At 41.1% G+C, this 20,297-nt stretch overlaps 1 protein-coding gene across 1 annotated transcript in view; it reads right to left on the bottom strand.

The window, feature by feature from the left end:
• The window catches only part of sema4gb (sema domain, immunoglobulin domain (Ig), transmembrane domain (TM) and short cytoplasmic domain, (semaphorin) 4Gb), a 52,490-nt gene extending 44,671 nt beyond the window's left edge, over nucleotides 1-7,819 (bottom strand). The window contains exon 1 of the mRNA XM_061231198.1: nucleotides 7,650-7,819. The gene's annotated coding sequence lies outside the window, so the exon portion shown is untranslated. The remainder of the gene's footprint in view (nucleotides 1-7,649) is intronic.
• Nucleotides 7,820-20,297: the final 12,478 nt, after the last annotated feature.

Raw genomic sequence — 20,297 nt, 5'->3', positions numbered from 1 at the left:
ATGCCGCATTTAAACAACAAAAAGTTTCCAATAAAGGAATTCTCACACATTCGCTACACGGAAACAACAAAGGGAACCAGGCTGCATGAGGAAAACTAACCATATGTTTCAACACGCAAATAATCGTCCCCGCTCAGTTGTGGGAAATTAGTCACTGAGAGCCCTGGCTCATACCATTAATTAATAATACACTGTTGACTGTGGAAGATATCCATCACATAGAAAGAGGGAAATGAAGAAGACCTTGGTACCATGGGTAGCACCTGAAGCTGGAGGAGAATGGTAGGAGCAGAGTAGACACACAAATGAGCACACCTGGTGTCTTTCTGAACAATGGGTAAACAGGCTGGGAATAGTGCTGTCTTCACAAGAAGCTGTGCTCCTTACTTTCCTCTCGCCAGAGACGTTGAACACACACTCTCTCATTTCCTCACTTTCTCACTACTTGTCTTCCACTGTCTCTCTTTCTCAGTCCCTTGTTCTTCCTTCTTCACATACAGTATAAGTGTTATCTTCTCCATACAGTGCCATTAAAAAGCCCCCTTCCTGATTCAGTACAAATATGCAACAATAGAGGAATCAGGAAGGGGGAAAATACCTTTTCACAGTACTGTCCATAGACATACTCTCCACCTTCCAGAGACTACCTCTCTCTTCCCCTTATGTACACATTATCTTTTTTTGATAACCACTATCGGGTCATTCCATTAAAAATCAACCAGAGAGCCATTGTGTAAATGGTCTTTATATATTCAATAAAGAAAATCCTAAAAATTAGCCACATTGGATTTGTCGTTCTACAGATATCAATTCTTATATAAGGAGTGGGTGGCCCCAAAAAAGTCACTAAATGATCTATTTGACTTCTATGTGCCTATTCTTAACCAAAATATATACTAGTCTAAGAAGTTTCGAAGCCATACACCACATGGTGCTGTTGTAGTAAGCCATCAAATATTGAAAAACAAACTGCCAAGTGCCGTGATTTAGCATTTATGAATGACCATAACTTATGAGCAGTATTGTGAAAATCAGAGTTCATAGACTGAAAAAGTAGACATCTGAAAGTAGACAGAAAATTGTGTCTGACAACACGTTGTCGCTGCTTTAATACCAAAGATATGGCGATCCCAAATCGCCACAAATCCCAATTTCTACTCGCGGGTGACTTTTTGGGTGCCACCCACCCCTTATTTAAAAGCCAATATCTCTATAACGACAAATGCCATGAGGCTAAGGCTTTAAATGTTCTTTATTGAATATACCTATAAAGAACATTTACACCATATATTATACACTTCTCCTCCACCCTTACACTGTGTTCATTTTTCACACTCTCATAGTCCAAGTCCATTACTCTCTCCTCTATCAATCTCTCACTATCACTCCCTTAGTCTTTCTCTGTCCCTCCCTCTCTTCCTCTCTCCATCCCACCTTCCCTCCTCCTTCTGGCTCTGTCTCTACAATGTCAGGCATGCCATATAAATTGAGTTTGTGTTTTATATTTGTTTTGGCACACTGCTATTAAAGTAAGGTGATGTTATTTCTCATTCTCTCACTTTCTCGATATATATATATATCTTGCTCTTTCTCTCTCTACCTCTACCCCTGTCTCTCTCTCTGTGGCTGTTTTCAAAACTGCATACTAGCATACTACCCGTACTACATGTCAGGCTGATTTTCATTGAAATGTATTACGACGAGTATGCTTAGTATGCAGTTTTCGAACACATCCTCTCTCTCTCTCAGACCAGCTCTCTTCCCCAGTCTCCAGGCTAACACCTGCCAGACACCTGGAGCCACTCTGGGAAGCCTGGGCAAGAGAATTTCACAAAGCCCTGCTGCCACCAGGCACTGCCAGATCCTTATTTGAATTCCATCACCATGGCGATAGCTTGGGAACAGGCAGCTGCCGCATGACACATGGCGCAGGGAACGTTTCCGGCAAGCAGAGGGCCAGGAACATGAGGAACACCATACAAAGGAGAAGACAGTGCCTTCATTTATTCAAGTCTTATACTGCATTTTAACACACACTGTATGGCACCTGGCTCTGGAGAGCCACTGGGTCTGCTGATTTTCATTGTTGTTTGGTGTTATTCGGATATAATTTCGCCGAAACCGTCGGTATGTTACACTCCTAAACAAATAAACATTAATAGTACACTTCATAAGGAGCTAAAGTTCTTATCTACCATCTTTATTCGTCTCTGTATTTTACAACCTGCGAGACAGCAAAATGGAAGTCCATAATAAAACTTGTCAAACACTGCTTGAGGACAAATATGTTATCCTGATTTAAAACAGTACTCAGATTCTCCTGCCTAGCAGTGAATGTGGAACATAAGTCTGCTAATTAGATTCAACAGACAAATAATCCTTTCTCTGATGATCAACACCTTGATAGTTTTTCCATTGCTGTAGTAGTGTTAATTAACAGCCTGGCACCATTTAGCAGTCTCCAAGCTTTCAGTGCTCTCTGCACTCAAACCTTTGAAGCAGCTTATGCTTTTTATCATATTTACAGAGATGCAGTATGGGCAGAAAACTGGTATCGCCGTTTGTTTTTTATATGACAGCCTGAGTGATGCTATGAAAGCGTAACTGTTTCTACTGCCCAACAACCCCAAGCCACCGCCTGAAATTGTTGGAAAAGAGAATTATATCCCCTGCCCTGATACAATGCACTGGTGGTGTGCCAACAATCAATGAGGTAAACAATAAAGGCATTAGACCATATACTTCCCTTGACAAATGCATGTAAATCCCCCGTGTGTCAAAGCACTATAAAGCAAAAACACACAGGCAATAGAGGGACCAGCTAACGCCACAGCAACTGCCTCCTCAGAGTCCATAATACAAGGATGAACGAAGCAAGAGCATATGTTCTGTACACCACATTAACACACACACATAGTCACGTTTGATACATCCATTCTTCAAAGATATACATATGAACTCACACACAAGATGCACACAAACATAAATGCAAACAGACAAAAACACACATTGCCTCTCTCTCTCTCTCTCTCTTTCTCTCTCACTCACACACACACACACACACACACACACACATGCGCTCTCACACTCTGGCTCCTTCATTAATCACATTTGGCTTATTCCTCTGCTTAGCCTCCTCCTGACAGGAGTGTCCCACTGGACTACAGCTAATCCTTGTGAACGCAACAGCAGAAAAGTCCTAAGACAAATCATAAATTGGTCTGTCCAACACGACTTTTTTTGTACAGCGTCCAATACGTACATCGATTTAAGAAGCCCTCCAAATCATGCAAAGCAATGAGACACCCACAAGCATTTTTTTATGAAGTGATTCAGTTAACATCACTCGTCACAAAGCCATATAAACTAAGATAGACAGAGATGATGTGGACTACGCATCCAAACAGCCTCATTGGAAATTCCATTGCTGCATTTGAACATACATAAATCGCAAGCTGCCTTGATAGATGAGATGACTCAAACATGTCAAATCTGTAACCTTCAAGCTGTTGCTGATATATATATATATATATATATATATATATATATACTCAGTGATCACTTTATTAGGTAGACTGGTACACCAGCTTGTTAACACTGTTAAAATATTTAATCAGCCAATCATGTGGAAGCAACTAAATGCATAAAAGCATGTAGACATGGTCAGGAGGTTCAACTGTTTTTCAGACCAAATGTCAGAATAGGGAAATAATGTGATCTAATTGACTTTGACCGTGGAATGATTGTTAGTGCCAGACAGGGTGGTTTGAGTATCTCCTGGGACTTTCACACACAACAGTCTCTCGAGTTTGCGGAGAATGGTACGAAAAACAAAAAACATCCAGTGAGCAGCAGTTATGCTTTGATCAGTATGGCCCTTTAAGCTCACTGGGTCCCAAACTCAAATCCTGGAAGACCGCTCTACCTGGTGGTTTTCAATGTGTCCTTGCACTTAAAAGCGCTTAACTTCAGTCATTGATTGGCTAAAGAATGCGCACACCTTGTTTCCAAGGCTTCCATTAGCTGCCGATTGAAAGGAAATCACAAAAGCCAGCAGAGACTGCAGCCCTCCAGGAGAGGAGTTGTAGAGCCCTGTGTTAATCTATTGCGGAGGCCATGACACCAGCGGTCCGCTGGCTTTGAGTTAGCGCTCCACTCCTTGTGCGTCACCTTGAGTCTGAAGAGCTGCTTTCACAAACACAAGCAAGGCAGCATCGTGTTTCATGTCATCTCTGTTTGAACATCACAGAGGGCTGTTTCCACTGTGCTGCGCAGATGTCCTTAATCAGGGGTGACTTAGCCTACAAACTGTGCCCATTTATGTAAACTGTCCACTGGTCATACAGCTGGACCCATGCAGGGACAACTGGGGTTAATTTAACAAACGTTAAATTAAGATTATAACATTCTGACCGCTAATCATATTGCTGCCTGGATGAGTGGATATGCCTCATGCATCTTTAACAAGGCTGTAGTTGTAATGAGTTCGCACTTATTGTCCCTCACCATTAACTGTTTAATGAGGCATTATACATCATGTAATGCCTTATGAAAATAAAATTAAGTATATATCTGTATTTGTTTTACCTTATATAGCTATTGTGTTATTTAGGGCCATGAATGCTGGTGACAACAACAACAGCAGCAGCAGCAGAATGTTGGAGCTTTCATCATAACCAATTATGCACTTTTCTTTTGCATTCTTAATGTAATTTCACCAACAAGTGGTCCTTGGGCTAATTTTGGAGAAGAGAGCAGAAACTAGTTTTACAAGAAGACAGTAATTGCATTGAGCAAGGAAGACAGGGGAGGCCTTATGCAATGCAGTGGTAAACAAACGCCCAGTTTAAGAGGCACAACAAGAGGGTGTCCATACATACATATACGTCTTTCATATTCAAATCAATAGCGGCAATAAATTCTGCGGTACCATCCTATCAGGGGAGTGTAAGGAGGCAAAAGAACACAGGACTTATTGATGCCATTTTAGCCTCCAGTCTGAAGGGACACTGTACATGGACTAGCTCATCTGAAAATAGACCTTATCGTATGCAAAATACAACAAAGAAGCTATAGAGGGGCTTACTGGTGAATTATTGGCAAAATAAAAGCGCTAGGTGACCAGGGCTATTTTTAAATGGAGAGGAGCAAATAGGCCTACTATAACAAATGATGAAGTGTGCTCCCTCATCACTAAGGTTTCCATTTTGCCTTGAATACAGTGTCTGAGCATTATGGTTGTTGATACTGACTACTTTATTAATCTTAAATCGGGTTAATCAAATAATAGCCATTCATCTGTGAGCAGGTTTGCAGAGTATTAGAACAAGATGTTGCCATCTGTGTACCTCATGGTCATGACCTTGGATCGATCTGATTTGTTCAGGCGACATGGCTCAGGCAGTAAGATCAGTCGTCTGGCAGTCGGAGGGTTGCCGGTTCGATCCCGCACCCGGGCTGTGTCGAAGTGTCCCTGAGCAAGACACCTAACCCCCAAATGCTCCTGACGAGCAAGTCGGCGCCTTGCATGGCAGCCAATCGCCGTTGGTGTGTGAGTGTGTGTATGAATGGGTGAATGAGAAGTATCAATTGTACAGTGCTTTGGATAAAGGCGCTATATAAATGCCAACCATTAACCATTAACCATTCAGCGTGGGGCCTTTTTCATCCAGAGGTTTGCTTTGTAACAGAGGAAAGACTGCTATGGGTTTTGAACTCTTTTCGGCCGCATTGCACATTGCACATTGATACATAACACCAAGGAAAAGATCAAGCTCCCCAAATTTGGAATTATTTTACTGTTGAGTCTGGCTGTAGAACTAGGTGATGCTGCGTCGTAAGGCGTGTTCATGTGTCCACCACGCATTCTCGCGATGCTGAGCTCTGTGAAAGTATACAATAGGCTATACCTCTGCCAATCACTACATGGAATTCTTCCACGAGCCACGGGTCGGGTTACAAAATCGCAGAAGAGAAGAAAAGGTCTAAGTTTATTAACTAACGTCTGTCACCGTTGATACGTTTGAGCCGGTTACTGGTGTGCACGGTCACCTGTCTTGAGTCCCAGTCAGTAGCTACACAATCCTTCCACTGTCCGGCCGCCACAGCTTTTGAGCAAACTGTCCAACTGGTAAACACATTCAATTGTTGTTAGCTAGCGATATTATTCCTCTTAAGTAGGCAATTGCTTGATATTGCTTAGTAGTTTCCTATAGTTTTGGTCAGGTTTTCTGCTGCATTGTGCAGATGGTAATTTTTTGGACGTAGGCTACGCTCTTGGACACAAAGAGGGTTGTTGGTTCAAGAGCATAGTGATTCAATGTGAAAATGCTGTATTCGCGGCGTCAGTGTCAGTTTTAATGTAGTCTATTAAAACCCCAAAGGCAACAAATGATGAATTTGGTTCCATGGCACGAGATTAGGCTATCGATATTTTGCCAATTGAAAACAGCGCCAGCCTTCCTGCTACATTTTCAAACGTGTGGATCCCTGTGTATTCGTTGTCAAGCGTTAAGGCTATAGCCCAACAACGTTTCTGATTGTGAAATTAGCGTACCACATAGGGAGCGAAGTCATACCCGACGTCCACTGCTTATTAAGCATGTAGGCTACGCACAATTTATTTTTGTCATTTTAACACTGTGCTTTTCATTGTTCCATTCCCATATCCCGTAACCTTGTTTGTCACATAAATGAATCAATAGGCTAATAAACGCTGACTGCAACTTGTAGGCTATATGATAATGACTTTCTTTCAGAAACAGTCAGCTTAAAGTAATCAGTCAACATTTAAGTGTTTATTTTGTTGCGCAATACAACGATTTCGTTCACCTGTAGTCTACGCTGCGCGATATACATGTTTTGTGATGTTTTGGTGGAAGACGGTGATTTAATCGCATACAACTAAAACGGTTTCGTAAAGGATACGAACAGTTTCAAGGATCACACATAAGTACAATGTTTATCGTTTATTTTTATTTATTTTTTCTGCCGCACAGTCAATTCAATTCTGAAGCCATACTTTTCTGATGACAATGGTGCCCCTCCGCACGACCGCAGAGCAAATCCAAAGCCAGTCTTACGGCATTGCAGTCAGTCGGAGTGGAATCTCCTTGCTCTATACCGCTGCAGACTTCGCACATTGTGCCATTTACATTAACAGAACTGAAATCATATAAACCTAACCCTTTACCCATAAATCACCACAACATTTAATCGCCATGGCTTAATTTGATACATGATAGCCATCCCTTCCCGACATCTGGGTCGTGCAGGTGTTCCAATCCAGCGCAACTGTTTTAACGCATTTAGACTCCTATGCGGGTAACTGTTATATTATCTTAACTGACAATATCTTGCAAACATCAATCACCAGATTAAGTGCTCATGCCGCTGTAGCACATACACAACCACGCGCAATCAACATAATAAGGACTGTTCAGTTAGTTAGGGCTATATTAGCAAAACAATGTTTTGCAAAAGGAAAGTCCATTCAATCACATTCACTTGCATTTATTTTGCAACAATAGTGTTGGCTGAGTTGTATTTCATGCCGTACAGTGAATAAAGTAGATAAAGCGAACTACGCCCGGCACATAGATTATCCTGAACTGCAATAACCACCAAGACGAGCAGAATTTCAGTCTTACCTGATTGTTGGGAAGGCTCAATGTATCAGAAAAACAAGAGTTTGTAGCCTATAGGCTTTATGTCGAATTTTGAAACCCGGGATTTTCTAAATTCTCATTTGAGTTCCATTTAGTGTACAGAACGCAGTCTTGTCACATACTCTAGCGCTGTCAAGCCTGTGAAACCACACGCTATCTTGCCCGAGTGTAGACCTTCGGACACACAGGTACAGACACGCCTCTTATTAATATTAAACACGAGTGTGTGTGTCTCTCTCTCTCTCTCTCTCTCTCTCTCTCTCTCTCTCTCTCTCTCTCTCTCTCTCTCTCTCTCTCTGACAGCCTATGCAATGTATATGGAGTAATGTAGCCATGATGGAGCGCAAATAACATACACAATAAGATAATGATCGGTTCTGATTAGTTCTGCCTAGCAAATATCACATACAACCAGGAACTTCAGCTTTACAAACACTTCATATAACAATTGGATCACACCAGGATATGTTGATGAATACTGAAAGAGAACACAGCATGTCTATGTTACCCATGTAATGAGGTGTTTTGCGCACTGTTGCAACATAATGTTGAACAAATAGCTAAGTTCAAATTCCACCACACCCTCCACCCCGATTCACATTATCTGTCCATGCTCGGTTTCTTTTACAGCCTATGTGAAATACATCAGCAGCCTAACACAGCAGTACACAGTTAAAAGGTAAAAAATAAATACCGGTTAATTCCACTCAGTATGCATACTCAAATGTGGGAGAGTAAGTCCGTGCACACAATGTAAAAACAAATTAATTACAAAAATCAAGTGGGTCGATTTTTCGCCATCTGCTGGATGACTAGTAGAGTGCACAGCAGGACAACCCGGTGTGAGAATGAGAGTGAAGAATGAAGAGTGAAGAAAAGCAAAGTACAAAGTTTCCCCACGTAAAAGCATGTATCCATCCCTCTTTTCGGTTGTGCCTTGTGGTTGGCAGTATTGAACAGCAGCAATGTTTTTGTTTTTGCTCCTGCAACCAACAGAAAAGCCAAAACATCTCGCTGCATGATTTCGCAACAAAATGTACAAAGACAAGCATAACAGAAAATGTAGAATCTTTTAGGTGTAGTGTCTCAAGCTTCCAAAAATATTATTATGTAATGCCCTTAGCTTTTTCCCAAAAGTACACAAATGTCCCATAATTCTTAGGCATCCTTGTCAGCCTGTATGGAAGTGTGCCCTGTTCAGTGAAATAGTACAGTAGGTTCCATGAATCCAAGCCTAATTGAAGAGACTGTTTTTATGGTCCATTTTCCCCATACAGTCTAAACAAGACATAGAGGTCCTGTCTGAAATAACCCGCATACAGAGAAGTCTTTCACTCTTGGTCAAATTAAGCTCCAAAGTGATAAATAAAGTTAACTGTATTTATTATATTCTTGATAGCAAATAACCAAATACATTGGTGAATACAGCTGCTGAGTTATTAAGAGAGCCCCTTGTGCCTGATAATGAGGAGACTATACTACACAATGGCCTCTGTGTACAGGGCTGCCTCTCACAAGAGATCAGCATGTCCCATGTCGTACATTTATAAGGACTGATACAAAATTGTAAAGGGTTCCTTTTTGCTTTTTAAACATTTTCTGTCAACAATGACCACACAAATACATAGACATACACAGATACACTTGCAGATGCATCTGGCCATTAACTGTAGCCAATCCAATGTCAAAGCCAGCAAACTGTAGTCATACCAATACTGTGAAACAAATTGCCTCTCTCCATCAGGTCTGCACCATCCATATACACTGTCAAATCCCAGCTAAAATCTCACTGCTTTTAATTCCACATGAGAACTGTCTTTGTTATTGTTGTATCTTTATATATTATTATTGCAGTACTATGTATTCTGTATTTTATTCTGTGTTTGTGTTCTTTTTGATCTTCTGCTGCTGTAACCTATCCACTTAAGAGGTTTGTGTGTTCAGAGATGCTCTTCTGCATACCACTGTTGTCATGTGTGGTTATTTGCATTACTGCCACCTTGTTGTCAGCTTCGACCAGTCTGGCCAGTCTGTTGGGCTAAAAAACAGCTGAATCTCTTGACCATGTCTGCATGCTTTTATGCATTTAGTTGCAGCCACATGATTGGCTGATTAGATATTTGCATTAAGAAGCTGGTCTACCTAATAAAGTGCTCATTGAGTGTATATCAATTTCATAATGTACAATTAAAATAAATAAAGCATGATTTTAGCAAGGGCGGCAAGGATGGTGCAGTGGGTAGCACTGCCGCCTCACAGCAAGGAGGTCCTGGGTTCGAATCCCCGTCGGCCGGGGCCTCTCTGTGCAGAGTTTGCATGTTCTCCCTGTGTCTGCGTGGGTTTCCTCCGGGTACTCCGGTTTCCTCCCACAGTCCAAAGACATGCACGTTAGGCTGATTGGAGAGTCTAAATTGCCCGTAGGTATGAGTGTGTGTGTGAGTGAATGGTGTGAGTGAATGGTTTGTGTGCCCTGTGATGGACTGGCGACCTGTCCAGGGTGTATTCCTGCTTTCGCCCAATGTATGCTGGGATAGGCTCCAGCCCCCCTGCGACCCTGATCAGGATAAGCGGGTTCAGATAATGGATGGATGGATGGATGATTTTAGCAAGAGGTTAAAACTATATTTCATAAGCCCTTTCACGGTTTTTAAGGGACCTTACTTACACTAGGTGTTTTTTTTGTTTTTTGTTTGTTTGCTTTTTTTATTTCTATTTTTATTTTTTGGTATGGGGTTTATATAGGTCATCTCACATTTTCATAAGTCAGGTCTTTCTAAAAAACAGTACAGTGGAATAACCACCTCTCCCGGGAGCAATTCCGGGATGACAAAGAACTTCCTCATGGCCACAAGGGGGCGCTGCTGTGACATCCACCCAGAGCTTTGCCACAGAGTTCTATATTAACTAGAGACTTGATCCTCTTGTCTATATCATCACCTCTTGTCTCTATGAAAGAAAGCTGACCCACAATTACACATTCATAGTGACAGGCTAGCAGAGTTCTAACTGTAGACATGTACACATTTCAAACTACAGTGCCCTGAAAAAGTATTTGTCCCCTTCCTGATTTCCTCTATTATTGTATTCTTTACTATTAATATTTGTTTAATGAAAAAGGGTCAAACACTCATATCACCCATATGATACAAGTAATTCCCCCCTAAGCATAATAGGTGGTTGTACCACCTTTAGCATGAATAATTGCAACAAAATGTTTCCTATAATTTGACGTCTCTGACATTAATGTGGAGGAATTTTATCCCAGGCAAATTGTTCGGGTTTCAAGCATAAACTGCTCATTTGAGGTCCTGGCAGAGCAACACTATTGGGTGCAAGTAAGGATCACAAAATGATTGGTATCTGTAAAACAGGAGTTGTAGTTTTGCATGCTTAAAACAGCTGTTGTGTATCGCAATTCACAAAATACGCTCACCATTCACAAAAAACTTGTGGATTGGATTTTGCAATTCACAAAATACACAAAACACATGTAAATAATATTGGCCCTAGATTCGTGCCATACACTGCACTGGTGTTGTTTTTCTGCTTGGTCCAGAAGGACAGCTGCCCACTACTGACTACCAACACAAAATCTAGCAATTGCATTCTTTACCAAAGTCTCTCATCCATCCAAAGCACAGCCCTGCTTACACAGAGCCATCAGGCAGGAGAGAGGCAAAGGCTGGTATGGCTGCTTGCCAAGGAAATGGCCTTACTGTTCATTGTCATTAATCGGAAACTAGCCTACTGCTCCCAAACTAGGTTTGGCTTTGCCAGACTTTAAACAGTCTTGACACATTTTCACAGGGCTTTTCCTAGTTTCTTGGCTTGGCAAGATGACCTCACAGTCAACCTCATTGTTTTCTGAATGTCAGTACAAAGTGTCAGAACAGTACTGAGACAATGTAGGCTTTTGTGTCTTACTGTCGGATACGGACCGCTAAATTGAATTGAATTGAGTTTCCTGAGGCTGGCTAGTGGATTGTAATTGTAATGGTGGTCTTGGTAATTCTGTCTTTATTCCCCCAAATTATTCTGCATCTTGTATTACACATTTCTGTACTGCTTTCTATTGTAGTTGCCGTTATTCACTCAGTGACCACTTTATTAGGTAGACCTGTACACTAGGTCCTGTAAATATGTAATCAGCCAATCATGTGACGAACATCAGAATCAGGGAAATATGATCTAAGTGACTTTGATTGTGGAATGATTGTTTGTGCCAGACGGGGTAGCAAAATATAACTTCAGTGAAAGAGGAGGTCCTGGCAGGTACTTCCTTGACTCCAGCCTCCTCCACTTCCCACTCCACTTTGCATATCCTGCTCACGAGGAGAGGTGTCCAGTTCCTTGTCCAAGTCCTTATCCAGGTCCTGGTTGGCTGTTGGCCAACTTCATCTGTCTGTCCCTGGCCTAACACATGGGGGTTCCAACCTCTGAGCTGGCTACACCCCTGCAGACCAATGTGCTCACTGGCACCCCCCTGGCCAAGATACAAAGAGTCACCAGCCCAATCAAAGTCCTGGTATCCGGCAACCACCAGGAGGAGGTGGTGTTTTCTCTTATGAAATCCCCTCAGGTACCGGTGGTTCTGGGAAGTCCCTGACTGCTACTGCACAGATTGATTGGGTCGATTGGGTTAAGGGTGTCATTATGGGGTGTCCCAACTGCCACTCAGCCTGCCTAGAGGAAGACTTTACTTCCTGTCTGTACCAGACCATGAAAGATTGTTCATTAAGGCTGAGAAATGTGAATTTCCACAATTTCCTCTTCATAGTTCATGGGCTTTGTTATCTCCAAGGGAAAATTACCCTGAAAATTACCCCGCAGAAGGTCGAGGGCCTCTGGGCCTCTCCTAACCCTTCCTCAGGCTTCCACCCAGAGACTAATGGTTAGACGTAACACCTAAACCAGGAACTGGGGAAGAGACTAATGGTCAGACGTAACGCCCAAACCAGGAACTGGGGAAGAGTCTGCACTGCCAATCTGAAAAGACTCCTGCATCCTGGCCTCTTCCGTGGGTGGAGTATACCCACAACTCCCTCCCAGGCTCCTCCACCAGACTGCTGCCTGGTGTGTCAGCCTCCCTGGTATCAACCCCTGCTTGCTCTGGACCTTGTTCTGCCTTGTTCTGTCACAAACTGCCTTGTCCTTGGTACTACTGATTGCTGGTTATTGACCCTGGACAGTATGACTCTGTCAATAAAGCATCTATTCTGCCATTTGCAAGTCCGTGCTTGGTTTCAGACTGCCTGTCCATGACAAACAGGTACATGAATACTGTCTTTTATTACAGACCGCGATAAACACCCATTTTGTTTCATTTACTGCATTTTATCCATGCAGCCAAGCAGTAATCTAGCAAATAATGAACAATTGTACCATGAACAAGAAAAGCTGTAGAAATTGCTGTATTCAGGGGGATTCAGGGCTATCGGCTGTACACACATTGTGAGGGATAATGGCCAGCGAATTCACTACTGACTGAAAATCACCCCAGGAAGGTAAAAGTATGCGAAGGAATTTTTATCAAGATTCTTGGTGTGATGGATTTTTTATCCAGAGATTAAAAAAATAACTATCTTAAAACCCCCTAGATAGGATCATGATGAATATCGTTTTTTGAAAAGTAAGTCAGTTGCCATTCCTTTTATTGCCTGTGTGGATTTATAATATATATATATTTTTTAAATATAACATTAATAATATAAAGAAATATTATTTTAAATAGTTAAAAAAATATTGTACATTCATGAAATGTAGCATTTTATCTCATTTCAACAATTCAATGAGAGTGGTGTGTCTGACTACTTTCCTGTTTCCCCCCATTTTATCAAGGATTCAAGGACAATTACGGGAAGCACAATCCTATCTGTGCAATACAATCTGTTGAAATATAGACCATCACTGTGGCAGTACTGTGTACTGTATTGAAATGCCTCCCTTTCCTCTGCATGGTCATAGCGTTACTACTCTACCAAAGTTATCTGGGCTAAAGTTGAAATATTCTCGTAATATGACTGTTCAGGTCACCCCGATTGCCAGACCGTACTCAGCAATCGGGGCAGTTTTTTACAGCAGCAGTTTTTAGGTGGTTGCTAACTGAATAAACAAGGGAAAGACATCTGTGGTGTTACTCATAGTACCGAGGAACACAGATGAGGAGGATAAAGGAAATTATTCCTGGAAAACATAATGATTCACAACCCTCAAATGATGTCATATAGTGGGAATGGGCGTTTGGAATTCAATATGTTTTCCATGTATACATGCATTCAACTGCCAGGTCCCCCCTCCAGCCGATGATAAAGTGCACGCACTGCGTACTGTACGTGAATGGAGTGGCTAATGGCCCAGTGCTGTCCCCTGCTGTCGTAGACCACACATTGCATTGACAGAGTTACTCAGACAGTGCTGGCACCCTGCTGTCGTAGAACACACACACACACACACAGTTTCAACAGAGTAATACAAGGCCCAGTGCTGCTTACTCCCCCGCCCTCCATCCCCCACTCCCCACTGTTAAAGGCTACTTATTTTTAATAAGGTCGAATAACACGTTTATGGCATAGTTAAGATCAGGGATTCTCAGGCTTTCCCAGAAAGGGCTGGTGTGGGTGGAAGTTTTTGTTCCAGCCTAGCAGTTACACACCTGATTCTATTAATCAACCATTAGTCTTTGCTAAGGATCTTGATTTGTAGAATCTGGTGTGTAACTGCTTGGCTGGAATAAAAGCCTATACCTACACCAGCCCTTTCTGGGAAAGATTGATATCCCTGGTTAACAACATGGGTATATTTATTGTATTTCAGTTTTAATGTATGTGATTGGCCTGGCTGTTTTATTTTTGTGGAAGGATAGTATTGATATTCAGAGAGGTTTCCGATGATTTTTCAACTTTTCAGTGGATAATGTAGGGACATTTTGGCAGGTGGTTTGTGGTTTAAAGTAAAACAAAAGTCATTTGTTACTTTATCTCTATACACAGGCAAAGCCATGAGGACACAGCACAGAGAGCACTGAGAGTCTGAGAGCAGGAGTTATCACTGCCTCCATGTATAATAATGGCCAACCACAAGGCTGAATGTCTGACCTTGGTTGAACCACCCACAAAGACAATTCAAATGTCAAAAATAACTGAAATCACAAATCATCATTGCTATCTCCTGCCCCCACCTCCCACCTATGTAAATCACATGCTATACAAGAGCACATTACACAAGCCCTTTCATTGCTGTGGAACACCTTACAAAAGTGCAGTGCTGTGGGCACGCTATCAAGAGCACTGATCGAACCAGTTGGCACACCTTTTTTCCCCCGCACCTTTTTACTACATACAAAAACAGGAAAAAATAGATAGGTCGACGGGGGTGTCAGGTGTCCCTCTCACCTTGGTGGAACAATATCTGCCTCTCTGGCCGGCCCACAATCCAAGCCTCTGCTATTTGTGAGTAGAATTTCCTGTACATCATAATTTAGATAAAATGTGGACAAGAAACTTTACAAGATGTCTTGCTAAATCCCTCAACCAAGCATTTTTCTTTTTTTCTAACTATAGACTGAAACTTTTCAGGAGGCAGGTGTGGATGTGTCAGGTGTGGATGTGACTAGAGCTTGTTTTGTGGATCTTCAAGGGGCTGGTGAACCTGAGAAGGATACTAAAATGTATATGAACTTCAATTCTACTTCTGATTTAATTTCATATATTTTGATAACATTCTTTTTTTGAAAAAATTCTTACCAAGCTAATTAGCTGGCTCAGACTGAAAAGTAGACTCTAGGCCTAATTATAGCCTTCTTTCATTGCATTTCCACCCATAAAGTAGTCACTAGCAATGACACAACCTTTCAAAAACAGAATAGCAAGATAACACGTCAGCTATCTGGTTACGCAATTCACCACAAAATACCAACAACCCAATTACAGTAAGAGACTGGTCTGTCCTGGCACAGCCTTAGCTGTTTCAGACTCACAAAAAAAGTTTAGCACAGTTATTCTTGTTTCAGTTTAAAGAATTAAGAGAAAAATAGTTGAAACAGGGTATGAATGAAACCAAGTGTACTCCATCTCTATAACTTTAAAAAGACAGCTCTTCCTTGTGAAATAACCTTTTTCAGCAAATGATTGCTTCATATTTCTGTCTATTAAGCCATGTAAAGGATATATAGCCTGCTACTTTGGTCACACATCCTTTAATAATATAATCCAGTGGCATGACTCTCCAAAGTGATGCTAGAAATTCAGTATGCTGCCTAAAACCTTATATACTATAAATAGTGTTATCTCATTTGAGTCGCAAATTGTACCCAGAAGTTACAATTTATTTTAAAATAGTTATGGCTTTCTCTTCCTATCTCTTTCTATTTAAACAATGGGAGATATTTTCAACTGCAAAACTGAATTTATTTTCTCCTCACTTAACCTAAATTGCTAAATTCATCCCAGTTGTCATCAACTGGTATAACATACAGTACTGGACCTTGTATACTGAGACAGTACAAACACTGGAACAAACTAATAGGAATCATACATATCAACACATAACAATCCACCTTAACTCTTCCAGCTTGGTGCCTGCTTGTCGCTGCCCCTGACAAGTGAAGCCTTCGCATAGTCACTTAAACACCTAACTAAAACTTTGCACAATCACTTAAACTCTGGGCATCTCCTGACCGACTGATACTTCCCTGCCGCCACCATAATTCTTCTTCTCTCACTTCCTTTCTCTTTCTATGTATCTATCTCTGTTCTACACTATGAAGCAATAAAACTGTTTCCCTTGTTTCCTTGTTCAGTCAGTTCCTTTATCCGTTTTGCACTCCTTTTCTGCACTGCTCATCACCTGCTAGCCAGTTAGCCAGTGCCTGCCTTCCTCCACTTCTCTTATAGTGACTGCCTTTTGAAGGCCTTGACCCCCAGGGTGAGGTGAGCTAACCTGCGGCAGTCTCACACAGTTCCTTCTCCTCTTGCTCCTCCTCCTCCAGGCGTCTGCTAACTCTATTCAGAATTCTTGTGCAAACACGTTGCACTGGTGTCTTTAGCTCGTCAGTGGAGCTGAACTCACAGTCTTCTGAACTCACAGTCGTGGAATGAACTGTGTTTGTGTGTCTGTGTGTGTGTGTGCGTGCATGTTGTCTTCACATTTGTGTTTTGTGCATGTGTAACTGGGAAGTCCATTTGTTGACTTTAAAAGCTGCTATAGAGAGAGTAGCTTTTAAAGGCATGTGATATGGATGAGTTTGTTGAGCTGAGATAATCTTTTGGGGGGTTCAGTGGTGGTAGTTGTGTGTGTTGCTGTTTCCTACATCTTGTGATGGTGAGTCAGTGGTTATTTCCTCCCATTGCCACACGTGGGAGAGTTAGAAATCTACACCCACAGGAATGTCCAAATTATGTCTGGTTTGCCTACTGTAATTACTATTACAAGTATTAGTATTAGTAGAGCATTACAAATCCATATGTACTGTTTGATGTTGGCTAAATAATCTACAAAATACTGTACATACTGTACATAATGTTAGAGACAAAGATATTTTTTTCTTGATTTGGCTCTGTAGATTTTCATTTCAGGGCACCATAATGTCTGGGTTATGTAAATGACCCAGACATTATGGTGCATAACTTGCATAACTTTGTTGCATATCCTTTGCATGTAATGAATGCTTGAAGCCAATAGACATTGCCAGGTGCTGAGTATCTTCTCTGGTGATGCCCAGTCAGGCCTGTGCCTCAGCCATCTTCAACTCTTGCTTGTTTCAGGGGCTAGAACTCCTAAAGATTTCTCTTCAGCAAACAGACACATGTTCATTTGGTTTAGGAGTGGGCGAATGACTTGGCCAGTCAAGAATCTTTCCGTTTTTGGCTTTGAAAAACTCCTTTGTTGCTTTAGCAGTATGTTTGGGATCATGGCCTTGCTGTAGGATGAAGTGCTTTTCAATTAATTGAATAAATGAAGATGCTTCTGTACACATTAGAATTCATTCTGCTGCTGCTGTGAGAAGTTACATCATCAATGAAGACAAGTGAGCCAGCACCTGTGGCAGCTGTAGATGCCCACACAATAACACCCACGTTACCATGTTTCACAGATGGGGGCAGGGGGTATCTTGGGAAGTTTCTTTTGGTCTCAACTGTCCAAATATTGGTCTCATCTGTCCACAAGACCTTTCTGTAGAACTCTGCAGGCTGTTTTAGGCACTTCTTAGCGGACTGTAACCTGGCCATCCTGTTTTGCAACTAATTAGTGGTTTGAATCTCGCAGTTTAGCCTTTGTAGTTTGGTTTTTTAACTTTACTGTGACATATCCACACCTGACACATCCACACCTGCCTCCTGAAAAGTGTTTTTGTCAGACAGGTGTCAGACATTATGGTGAGAATTCTTCAACAACTGTAGAGTTTCTCCTTGGTCTACCAGACCCTTTATTTTGAATGATATTTTAAACAGACTGATTTTGGTAAGCCTAACATTTGGCCGATGTCTTTGACTGTTTTGACTTTCATTGGTACAACTCTGGTCCTCATGTTGACAAGTGTCAATAACACACTTCGAAGGCAATCAAAAGCCTAGACTTTTCAAGACTAGACTACTGAAAGTAAACTAAACACACCTGATTAAAACCTATGAAGCCATTTGTCCCCAACACTACGGTGCCATGGAATGGGGGATTATGTATACAGCGTACTGTAATTTCTACACGGTGAAACCAAGATATTTGAAAATACCCTTTAATAAAACCTGGAAATCTCTACTTTAATCACAATTAACAAAGATTATAGAGTATATTTCCAAATCTTTAATATAATATGTTGTTGTCCCAAACGTTATGGAGCTGACAGTGTATCAATCAGAAATGCTGAGCAATATTGGCCTATTTCAAGAATCACTTATACTGCTATCGTGAATATTAGTCCAGCTTTATCATAAGTGAAATGAGATACTTCACAGGTTCATGATCTCAGCATATACAGTGCAGCGAGTAAACGAGCAAAGATCAATGTGCGTGTGCGTGGGGGTGTGTTGGACATTTTTTTGATTCACCTGACAGGCTGCACATGTCCACACACTTTGTGTGGTAAGTCAATCGGGAAGTACTTTGTCTAAAATTGCTGGCTCATCTTCCCATACCCTCATTCACACTTCTCAACTTCCCCAAGTCTACTACCTTTCCGTAAATGCATGAAGAGACAACGGAATTTATGTAGGGGGGAACTGAAATGTAGCTTTCTGGGAGCTGAATGGGGAAATTATCACATAGATACTGTATTTAAAATTTTTAAAAAGCACTCCCCCTGGCTGAAAGGTAATATGAAAACCAGGCTTTTTGTTTCAGAAGTCCTCTGTGGGAAGCACTAACGGCAATGTATTCCACCAGCAGAGAAAAACTTTTCTTTGTTCATATAGTCCCACCCAAGGAGTTTCACAGAATTCACTCTGTGCCCTGCTGTCCTGCTTCTTATCAGCATATGCATTTGCCAGCTTGCCTTACAGCATATGACCTGCAGCACTTCATAAACTGAGATTGACTGGAATGTCATGTCATAATGCATGTCATGTGGATTTTTATTTTATTTTATTTTTTTATCGAATGGGGTTTGGGTTAGAGTTAGGATTATGGGTTATGGTTAGGACAAGGGTTAGGGTTAGATTCCTAATTTTCTTGAAGAATCTTTAGAATTATAGAGTATTTCACTCCATAGTGATGGAAACGTCATGTGTAATATTCAAAAATTCTTTTTTTCATAAAACATCAGTAAATTGATCAAAACACAGAATGTAGTATCTTTTTTCATATGGTCCAGCAATGCCTGTGAGTTGATATTCCTAGGAAATGGACTTACTGAAAGTGAAAAAATAGAATATATATATTTGGAAAATAGCATGTCTCCGAAAGCATCCCACCACCCCCTCACCCCTAAAATTTAATGTGCATTTCACTGATGCAGCAATAGTTGGAAATAAATCATGGAAAATATTATTTATATATTTGATGATTTATAAAGATGATTTATAAAACATTATCTATTGTCAGCAGGAACCCTTTACTAAGTAGAAGTCCTGAAATGATTCACTAAGAAAATTATACCAAGTCATTTCATCACACACCAGTATGGAGGAGGAAAAGAAAAACACAACTGTTACTTCTTATTACCTATTTTTACATTTTTCTATCCATGCACCCGGAATATGCTCTTTCATTACGAGATGGGGCATATCTTTGTGACCCTAACCCACCCTATAATCCATCCGTTTTACAGGTCTATTAGCCTCATTAGCATTGGCCTTGGGGCATATCACTGTGTGGGAATATGTGTGCCAACCAGTACCCCCTGGAACAACTTTTGAGCATGACAGGTGAAATTGTTGAGAAGTTGCTAACAAAGGAGGGATTTATCAGAAATATCAAAAAGACATGAGAGAAATTACACAAAGGGAAAAGGTATAAGGGGGTCATTCCTCTTGTTTTGGGTGCCCCACAGATTAAACACCACATAATTTCATTTATGGTGTGTTAAGGGTGAATAATTTTGTAGAAGCATGAATAAGATATCAACAGTTATTTCATCATTGAATTAAAGCTTCAGGTCATAATGTGCTCATTTGAATTGCTTTACAAAATATCTAGCTT

Source organism: Conger conger, chromosome 2, assembly GCF_963514075.1.
Source record: "Conger conger chromosome 2, fConCon1.1, whole genome shotgun sequence".
Classification (NCBI taxonomy): Eukaryota; Metazoa; Chordata; class Actinopteri; order Anguilliformes; family Congridae; genus Conger; species Conger conger.
This window is presented reverse-complemented; position numbering and strand designations above follow the sequence as displayed.